Here is an 8,448-nt window from a genome sequence, read left to right as displayed (position 1 = left end):
TATGCAGAGGAGCAAAAGTCCCTATCTAAGAGTAGATTTGGCATAATTAAACGGAGTTGATCGAACACCTAGAAATAGGGTTACAAGATTTTACTGGATTAGGGTGAAATCTAATATGGGAGTCCATAGAGTGATTTACTGCTTCCCTAGAGGTTTTAATTAAGAAAGAAATTTCGATTAACTCAACTGAGGGTTAGATGTTATTAGTCTTGAAAGGGATAATAACATAGGTTAGGGAGTCTCACGGATCAAGTCAAGTGAATAAATCGTCTGGTTTAAAGTCAGATAACAAGTGAAATCTAGGTGGATTCCTCATTGGATGTCGTTTTTATCAAATTAATTTTCTTCAAGTCTTTTTCCAACTGTTCTCTTTACTTTAGTTTAATTAGTTAATTAGTTTAGTTAATTAGTTTAATAAACAACCCCTCTTTATTTCTAGGTTAGATAATAAAAAGATAGTTATTACTAGTACTTTTGGTTCCCTTGGGTACGATATCCCGATCTTGCCATTACTATACTATTGTTTGATAGGTGCACTTGCCTTTTTGTCGTGATAATAGTTAGTCCAGGTTTGATCTTCATTAGAAATATTTATTACTTGTTATGAATCACGCGATCAAGCATCATCTCTAGACGTCATTACTGGTACTTTCACTCTCTATGATACTAATGTGATTGCATTGATAGATCCAGGATCTACTCACTCGTATACATGTATGAATTTAATATCCAGTAAGACTTTGCCTGTAGAGTCTACTGAATTTGTGATTAAAGTATCGAACCCCTTAGGAAAGTGTGTTTTAGTTGATAAAGTGTGCAAGAACTATCCGTTGATGATTCGAGATTTCTGTTTTTCAGTTGATCTGATGTTGTTACCATTTGATGAATTTGATATAATTCTGGGTATAGATTGGATAAAATTGCATAATGCTATTGTGAATTGAAAACGAAAGATGATTGATTTGAGATGTCAGAATTATAAGATTATCTTAATTGAATCAAATGATCTGAATGGCTTGCCAGCGGTGATTTCATCAATGTTAGCTCAGAAATATGTTAGAAAGGGTTGCGAAGCTTATTTTTCTTATGTGCTTGATATGAAAGTGATTGAAAAGAAGATAGAATCAGTGTCAGTTGTCTATGAATACCCAGATGTGTTTCCTGAAGAGTTACAAGGTTTACCACCGACTTGAGAGGTTGAATTTGGTATTAAATTAGTGTCGGGAATGACTCCTATATTGATAGCTCCGTACAGAATGGCTTCGACAATCGAAAGCTCAGTTGCAAGAATTAACTGATAGAGGGTTTGCAAGACCAAGTTTCTCACCCAAGGGTGCTCCCGTTCTGTTTGTTAAAAAGAAAGATGGCACGATGAGAATGTGTGTAGACTATCGATAGTTGAATAAAGTGAAAATCAAGAACAAATACCCTCTACTGTGGATTGATGATTTGTTTGATCAATTGAAATGGGCTATAATGTTTTCAAAGATAGATTTGAGATTGGGTTACTACCAATTGTGAGTTAAAGACTCTGATGTGCCGAAAACCGCATTTAGAACGAGGTACGATCATTATGAATTCTTAGTTATGCCATTTGGATTAACAAATGCACCTGTTGTTTTTATGGATTTAATGAACTGGATTTTTAGACCATACTTAGGTCGATTTGTTGTTGAATTTATTGATGACATTTTGATATATTCACGAGATGAAATTGAGTATGTCAAGAATTTGAGAATTGTATTACAGACTCTGCGTGATAAGCAGTTGAATGGTCAGAGAAATGTCAGAAAAGTTTTGATCAACTGAAAGCTCTTTTAACTGAAGCTTCAGTGTTAGCATAGCCAAAATTGGGTAAAGAATTTGTGATCTTTAGTGATGCATCGTTGAATGGTTTGGGATGCATTTTGATGTAGGAAGGCAAAGTAATAGCTTATGCCTTGAGACAATTGAAGCCGCATGAAAAGAATTACCCTACTCATGATTTAGAGTTAGCAGCCATTATGTTTGCATTGAAGATTTGGCGCCATTTTCTGTTCGGTGAGAAATGTCATGTTTATTCATTCACAAGAGTTTTAAATATCTGATGACTCAGAAAGATTTGAATTTGAGATAGCGGAGATGGTTAGAATTGCTAAAATATTACGAGCTAGTAATTGACTACCATCTGGGAAAAGCAAATGTTGTTGTTGATGCATTTAGCCGAAAATCTTTGTTCATTCTATGTGCAATGAATACTCAGTTGGCATTATCCGATGACGACTCGATTGTAGCTGAATTGAAAGTGAGACCGTTGTTTATACAACAAATTTATGAAGCTTAGAAGATTGATAATCAAATGTTAGCTAAAAGAGCTTAATGTGATTCGAACCCTAATTCAGAATTTCAAGTTGACGGTGATGACTGTTTGAGATTCAGAGGTTGAATATGTGTTCGGAGAAATTCAGAGCTGATTCGGATGATTTTGAACGAAGCACATAGTAGTCATTTTTCTGTTAACCCGGGAAGCACAAAAATGTATAACGACTTAAAACAGCTCTATTGGTGGCCTGGTATGAAACTTGACATTTCAGAGTTCGTTTCTAAATGTGTGATTTGTCAGCAAGTTAAAGCTGAGCATCAGGTACCATCTGGTTTATTACAACCGATTATGATTCTTGAGTGGAAATGGGATAGAGTAACTATGAATTTTGTTTCGGGTTTGCCCCTATCTCCGAAAAAGAAAGATGCAATCTGGGTTGTTGTTGACCAATTGACAAAATTGGCTCATTTCATTCCAGTGTGTTCGGATTATTCGCTTGACAAGCTTGCTGAGTTGTACATTTCAGAGATTGTTCGATTACACAGGGTACCTATTTCTATTGTTTCGGATAGAGATCCGAGATTTACATCACGATTTTGGAAGAAATTGCAAGATGCATTGGGTACAAAGTTACATTTCAATACCGTGTTTCACCTGCAGACAGATGGTCAACTCGAGCAAGTTATACAGATACTCGAGGATATGTTGAGATGTTGCATTCTTGAGTTTGAAGGTATGTGGGAAAAGTATTTTCCATTGATTGAATTTTCTTATAATAATAGCTTTCAATCAAGTATTAAAATGGCACCATACGGGGCTTTATACAGACGTAAATGTCAACACCATTGTTTTGGATGGAGCTCAGCAAAAATAAGATTCACAGAGTTGATTTGATCAAAAAGACTGAAGAAAAAGTTGAAGTAATACGAGATAGTTTGAAAGCAGCCTCAGATCGATAGAAATCTTATGCAGACTTAAAACAGAAAGATATTGAGTTTTAGATCAGGGATAGAGTGTTTCTGAAAGTGTCTTCGTGGAAATAGATATTGTGTTTTGGTCGAAAAGGGAAATTGAGTCCGCGATTCATCAGACCGTATGAGATTATCGAGCGAGTCAGAACAGTGGCTTATCGACTAGCATTTCTGTATAAGTTAGAAAAGATACATAATGCATTTCATGTGTCGATACTTCAACGATACCGATCTGACCCTTCTCATGTTATTTCCCCAACCAAAGTTGATATTCAGTCAGATTTATTGTACAGTGAAGAACTATTCAAATTCTAGCTCGTGAAATCAAAGAGCTAAGAAATAAGAAAATTTCATTAGTGAAAGTATTGTGGCATCGACACGGGGTTGAAGAAGCTACGTGGGAACCCGAAGATGCTATGAGAAAGCAATATCCAAACCTATTCACTGGTAAGATTTTCGGGGACAAAAATCTCTAGGGGGAGAGTTGTAACAGCCTTGTTTTAGCTAAATCAAAATAGTAGTTTTGAGACCACAAATCATATGTCTTAAAAATATTTTAATATTATTTTTGGTGTTTATAGCATGTGTTGATATATGTGTGAAAATTTTGTGAGCTAATTTTATCGTTTAATAGCTCAATTTGAGAAAAAAGGACTAAATCGCGTAAAATGCAAAAGTTGCATTCTATTTGATAAAGGTGTCTAATTACTATGGCTTATTAATTAAAAGGTCCCTATGTTGTAATTAGACTATGATTAGTGGAAATTGACATGAATAGCCATCCGTGAAATGAATTATTAATGTTTAAACAAAGGTTAATTTAGTAATTTGTGATTTAAGTTAATATTAATTAAAAGAAACCTTAAGGTTGTAATTTTTTCATCTTTTATTTTGCACCGAAATAACAAAAAAGAAGAAGCTAAACTAGGGCTTTGAATTTCGGCACTTTTCTAGCTTCATTGAGGTATGTTTTGAGCTCGATTTTTGATGATTTTTAAGTTTTTGTAATCGTTGCTTAGTAATTTAGCTAGCCCGTACCCTAATTTCTAAAATTGATAAAGATTTTGTGAGTTGCCATTGATGAATGCTTAAGCTTTTGAATGATTGTTGATGAATTATGAAATCTTGATGGTAGATATTAAAGTTTTGTTAAGTGATTTTTGACAAAAATGTCAAATAAGGATTTAATTGTGAAAAGTGTAAATTGAAGAGTTAAAATGTGAAATAAATGTGAAATATATGGCTGATACATATACTAGGAGAATTTGGCTAGCATGTGATTGGATTTACTTGTGTGAATTTTGTGTATTTTTGAAATAGGGACTAAACTGTAAAAAATGTGAAAGTTTAGGGCCAAAGTGCAAATTGGCTAAAATATGTAATTGTGGATGAAATTGATTAAGTTGGTGATTAAATGGGTTAATTTTGAATACATATAGATTAAGAAAGAAAGAATTCAGATTTAGACCAAGGAAAATCGAAGGTTATCGAGTAATCGATCCGATTCGTCAATTTCGAGTACGAGGTAAGTTCGTTGATACATGATATTCGCGACAGGTTTTAAAAACTTATAGTTAAGAATTCTTGAAACTAACTATTATCATGATGAAGGTAAGTGTACCTATCGAATAGTAGTATAGCTTTAGCAAGACCGGATTGTCGAACCCAAAGGAACCAAAAGTACTAGTAATTACTTTCTTTTTATTATCTAGCCTAAAAATTAAGGGATTTGTTTATCTAAATTAATTAACTAAACTAAGAGTACACAGAGAGAAATTGAGGAAAAGATTTTGGGAAAATTCGATTGATGAAGACAATACCCAAGGAAAAATCCACTTAGACTTCACCTGTTATTTGACTCTGAATCAGACGATTTATTCATTTGACTTGATCTGTAGAAATCCCTAAGTTATATTATTATCTCTCTCGAGAATAATAACGTCTAAACTTAGGGTGATTGTTTTGTCTCCCACACGAAGTGTGACATCAATTATTGTTCTAGCGGTTGCTAAAAAGGGCCTCCCGAAATTTAAAGGAACGTTACTATCCTCTTCTATGTCTAGAACAACGAAATCAACTGGGAATATAAATTTGTCAATTTTAACGAGTACATCTTCAATAATCCCCCTAGGAACTCTGATTTTTTTATCGGCTAATTGAATACTCATCCTAGTTTGTTTGGGTTTCCCAAGACCTAGTTGTTTAAACATTTTGTAAGGCATGACATTGATACTAGCCCCTAAATCAGCCAAAGCATTATTAACATCTAGGCTACCAATTAAACAGGGAATCGTAAAACTCCCTGGATCTTTTAATTTGTTGGGTAGCTTATTCTGTAGTATGGCTGAGCAAATTGCATTTAGTTCCAAATGCGATTCCTCATCCAACATCCGCTTATTTATTAAAAGCTCCTTTAAGAATTTGACTGTGTTTGGCATCTGCAAAAGAGCTTCAATAAACGATAAGTTAATATGTAACTTCTTTAATAATTTAAGGAATTTACCGAATTTTTCTTTTGTGCGGTCTTTCCTTGTCGCGTTTGGGTATGGCACATGAGGTTTGTACTCTTAACTTACCGATTTCTGGTTATTGTGGTCCACCTCACCCTTACCTTTACTTACCACAGTTTCTTGCCTATGTTCTAGTTCAGGTGCAACTAACCCTTCCTCATCTTGAATGGTAATTGCATTAATTTGCTCCCTTGGGTTAGATTCAGTGTTACTCGGTAGGCTACCTTGTGGTCGTTCAGATATCAATTTACTGAGCTGACCTATCTGAGTTTCGAGCCCTTGGATCGACGCTTGTTGATTTTCAAGTGCTGTCTCGGTATTCTAAAAATGAGTTTTTGACACTGAGATGAATTTTGTTAGCATCTCCTCAAGGTTCGGCTTTTTCTCTTATTGGTAGGGTGGTTGCTGGAAGAATGGAGGTGGTGGTGATCGCTGATTCCCTTGGCCTCCCCATGAGAAATTTGGGTGGTTCGTCCAACCGGCATTGTAAGTATTACTATAAGGATTATTTTGAGATCAATGGTTATCACCCATGTAATTTAACTGCTCGTTCTTTATGTTGTGGCAATAGGATGGGTAATCTGAATTGCTTGATCCACCTCCACTTGCTTCACACTGCATTACTAGGTGAACCTGTGAAGAACTAAGAAAACCATCAATTTTCTTATTGAGGAGTTCTACCTGATTAGAAAGCATGGTGACTTAATCGACGTTATAAATGCCGGCTGCTTTTTTGGCTTTGTCCTCATGACTTGCCACTGATAATTATTCAGTGACATCTCTTCAATAAATTTATAAGCATCTTCAGGTGTTTTATTATTGATAGTCCCACCAGTGGCTGCATCGATCATCTATCGAGATGAAGGATTCAAGCCATTGTGAAATGTTTGAACCTATAGCCAGAGTGGTAACCCATGGTGAGGGCACCTTCTCAACAGATCCTTGTATCTCTCCCATGCATCGTAGAGTGTTTCTAAATCCATATGCACAAAAGACGATATATCATTACGTAATTTGGTTGTTTTAGCCGGCGGAAAATATTTTAATAAAAACTTTTCAGTCATTTGTTCCCAAGTTGTGATTGACCCTCGTGATAACGAGTTCAACCATTGTTTAGGCTTATTCCTTAACAAAAAAGGAAACAACCGAAGGCGAATGGCATTATCAGAAACGCTATTGATTTTAAAAGTGTCGCAAAACTCTAAGAAATTTGCCAAGTGAGCGTTGGGATCCTCGTCCTGCAAACCATCAAACTGAACAAACTGTTGGATCATTTGAATGTTGTTAGGTTTCAGTTCAAAATTATTGGCAGCAACAGCAGGCCTAACTATGCTCGATTCAATTCCTGTTAAAGAAGGTTTAGCATAATCATACATAGTATGTCCAGTAGGATTCTGATTAGCAGCAATCGCAGAAGGTAGCAGATTTTCTTGGTTTTCATCCATGTCCTTGATTATGGTTGAAATATCGTCCTCTTGCTCTTCCTCTGTGTATCTTAAGCTTCGCCTTATTTTTCTTCGGTTTTTGAAACTGTGCGATCGATCTCACTATCAAACAGTAATGGTCTTGAAGGGTTTCTTCTAGTCATAAACTAGAAAAACCTATTAGAAGAAAATAAATGAAGAATTATAAAAGAAAATAAAAATTTAAATTGCAAAAAAAAGTAAAATTGCTAAAGTAATAAAAATCGAGTGTTCCTAATATCCTAGTTCCCCGGCAACAGGGCCAAAAACTTGATACGTGATATTCGCGACAGGTTTTAAAAATTTATAATTAAGCGTTCTTGAAACTAGCTATTATCATGATGAAGGAAAGTGTACCTATCGAACAGTAGTATAACTTTAGCAAGACCGGATTGTCGAACCCAAAGTAACCAAGAGTACTAGTAATTACTTTCTTTTTATTATCTAGCCTAAAAATTAAGGGATTTGTTTATCTAAATTAATTAACTAAACTAATAGTGCACAGACAGAAATTGGGGAAAAACTTTTAGGAAAATTCGATTGATTAAGACAATTCCCAAGGAAAAATCCACTTAGACTTCACTTGTTATTTGACTCTGAATCAGATGATTTATTCATTTGACTTGATCCGTAGAAATTCCTAAGTTATATTATTATCTCTCTCGAGACTAATAACGTCTAACCCTAGGTTGATTAATTGAAATCTCTTTCTAATTAACACCTAGTGTTGCATTAACTCGATCTATGGATCCTCTTATTAGGTTTCATCCTAATCTGGAAAAATCTTATCAGCCCATCTCTAGGCGTGCAATCAACTCCGCTTAATTATGACAAATTTACTCTTAGACAGGGTCTATTCCTTCTCTTAATAAGAGCATTAACTTGAATCAATATCCTGGAATATTAAAACAAGAATTAAGATCACATACTTAAGAACAAGTCAAATATTTATCATACAATTCAGATAATAATAACAAGATAGGTCTTAGGTTTCATTCCCCTTAGGTATTTAGGGGGTTTAGTTCATAATTATAGAAGAAAACATATTAGAAGAATAATGAATACTAAACATAAAGAAAACCCAAAACCCCTGAATGGAAATTGAAGGGAGATCTTCAGTCTTGATGATGAATCTGGCTTTTGAGATGGACCAATCGGCTTCCCTTGAGTAATTCCTTGCCTCCTACTCCGCGTCTCCCCTC

General features: G+C 34.9%; 1 non-coding gene across 1 annotated transcript; it reads left to right on the top strand.

Annotated features, from left to right (window-relative positions):
• Positions 1 to 6,692: 6,692 nt before the first annotated feature.
• On the top strand, positions 6,693 to 6,799 carry LOC128286987 (small nucleolar RNA R71). The gene has a single exon (XR_008277687.1). It is a non-coding gene; the product is annotated as a small nucleolar RNA R71 (small nucleolar RNA).
• Positions 6,800 to 8,448: the final 1,649 nt, after the last annotated feature.

This window comes from Gossypium arboreum, chromosome 13 (assembly GCF_025698485.1).
Source record: "Gossypium arboreum isolate Shixiya-1 chromosome 13, ASM2569848v2, whole genome shotgun sequence".
Lineage (NCBI taxonomy): Eukaryota > Viridiplantae > Streptophyta > Magnoliopsida > Malvales > Malvaceae > Gossypium > Gossypium arboreum.
This window is presented reverse-complemented; position numbering and strand designations above follow the sequence as displayed.